This window comes from Jatropha curcas, chromosome 3 (assembly GCF_041381405.1).
Source record: "Jatropha curcas cultivar XTBG-Jc1 chromosome 3, XTBG_Jcur_1.0, whole genome shotgun sequence".
Lineage (NCBI taxonomy): Eukaryota > Viridiplantae > Streptophyta > Magnoliopsida > Malpighiales > Euphorbiaceae > Jatropha > Jatropha curcas.
Window position 1 is genome coordinate 10,975,172 of NC_143153.1, and position 2,339 is coordinate 10,977,510.

Consider the following 2,339-nt stretch of genomic DNA (forward strand, 5'->3'; position numbering starts at 1 on the left):
TATAAGTCCAATTTAGGTGATTCCAAAGCTCATAGACAGATAAAACATAAAGGAACAAATAACTCTTCTATACCACTTCCTAATTCCATCGGTAAACAGATTCAAATTCAAGTTGAAATTACTGGTTAGTTTTCAAACAAACCTATTTTAGCATGAAATCAATGTCCAATTCATTTATTCAATGCACCCCATGCTTTCTCAACATTCTTAGACCTATTACTCAACATTCAGTAACATATCTTATCACTATCATCACACTACACATATTCTCATTCAAGAAAGTTTGTTAAACTAAAAGAGATATCAAACCTTTAACCAAAAAGCTTTAAACCTTCTTCTTAGCTTCCTTTTTCTTCTCACTTTGAGCTCACCTCTCCTATACATAATAACATCTTATTAATCATCCAAAGTCTCACTAAATTATTAAATTCAAGAAATTCAACTTACTTGGATAGAGTTATGTGTTGAATTTAATGCATGAAAGGTTGAATATTAAGGTAGAAAATGGAGGAAGATTTAGGAGAAGATGGAGAAGGTAAAGTGAAGGAAGAAGACAAAGGAGAAGATGGAGAAGGTAAAGTGAATGGAATTTTTGGGTAACCTCTAAATATATCTTCTAGTATGTTAAAAAAATTACAAAATAGTACCTAAATTTTCAATATTTTACCATTTAATACCTAAACTTTATACTTTATTTCAATTAGGTCCTAATCCTTATACTTTTATTTCAATTGAGTCTAAATCTTTATATTCTTTTAATGATTTAATTTAAATCCCATTTTACCCCACTCTGGACTCTAATGGCTCGAACCGGGTTCTGGTTCGGTCCGACTCGACTCGACTCTCTCAATGCAACAACTCGAAAAGTAGGATGTCACAATACTAAGTTTACTAACTATGTTCCACATATATAGAATTAAGTAGCAAAATAATTCTAATTACATATTCCGAGTCCACATGAAAAATCCAACATTTTGCCTAACATTTCAAAGTCCTTCAATTAACTATTTATTCGAAATCAACTAAATCAACCAATAATTTTAAATTTGGAATTTATACCAATAATAAGGAACTAGGTCTTAGAGCGTACCAATCAAAAATTGAACTATGATTCCATAATCTACGTGAGGGGAAGTCGATTCTACCTCTTTAGGCCTCATCGGGGACTCACCGACTAGTCGCTGGACCGCCACCATCTACGGTGGCGAAAAAATTCCAAACAACCCAGAAATACCAACTTTTTACATCAATTTGTTCCGTTTCATGAGGAGGTCTCCGATCTCATGTCCGATTAACGAGATGGGTATCCTAGAGACCAGAAATAACCCGATAGTTGTTAAAGGGATTGTCGATCATGGTGGCTTCACCATTCTCCACCGAAAACTCAGTTTAACAGAGTGGAAAATATCGCACCGAGGAGATGAAATGATCGGCACCCCTCCTTCACATTGCAACTGCCAGAAACAGTATGGATTGCCGGAAACTTCATCGCGCGACATCACTTGAGTTCCAGTCGTGTTCTCTCTCGTTTCAGGCTTCTACCTCGCAAATCAAGACCACAGGCGAGTTCCTCTCATTGTGAAGATGAAGTCGGAGTGCTTTGTTGTTGGATTTCATGGCAGTGGCCGAAAAATGAAAGAAAGGGAGAGAGACGGTGCTGGCGAGGAGGAAAAGAAGAAGAAGAGAAGGAAAAAAAAAGAAAAGACTAGTTTCTAGAGCTTTCTAGGTCGATTTCGATTCGTTTCGAACCAGTTTAACTCAATTCAATGATTTTAGTTTGGTTTTTGCTTGGTTTACGGGTTTTTCACTTGATTTTCGGAAAATTCAAACTGGTTTACAGGTCTGGTTTAGCAATAACAAAATATGTTCCGCTGAAGTTCATTGGTTAGAATTTATGATTAAATTTTTAAATGATAAATTTTTGAAAAAAGTTTTTCGGGTCGTTTCACAATCATACCCTGTTTGAAGTTTTACTAAATGGAAGGAACTAGCCCAAAAATTTTTGGCAAAATTCTTTCCATCTTCAAAGACCATAAAGCTTCGCAATGAGATAACGACTTTTTCCCACCATGATCAAGAGAGTTTGTATGAAGCTTGGTAGAGATTCAAGGAGGAAATGCCCACGTCACAGCCTACTCAAGTGGTTACAAGTACAAAATTTTTATAATGCATTATGTCCTAACATAAAAATTACTTTAGATGTAGCTGCTAGTGGATCTTTTGAAAGAAAGGGAATTGATGAGGCATACGAGTTGATAGAAGAGATGGTAAGCAATAGACATTATCAAAACAACTCTGAAAGGAAGAAGCCTGTAGGAGTTTATGAGATTGATGCCATT

The 2,339-nt window shown here is 35.6% G+C and overlaps 1 pseudogene; it reads right to left on the bottom strand.

Annotated features, from left to right (window-relative positions):
* Nucleotides 1–2,035: 2,035 nt before the first annotated feature.
* LOC119371022 (small nucleolar RNA R71) lies at nucleotides 2,036–2,134 on the bottom strand (annotated as a pseudogene).
* Between the last annotated feature and the right edge of the window lie 205 nt (nucleotides 2,135–2,339).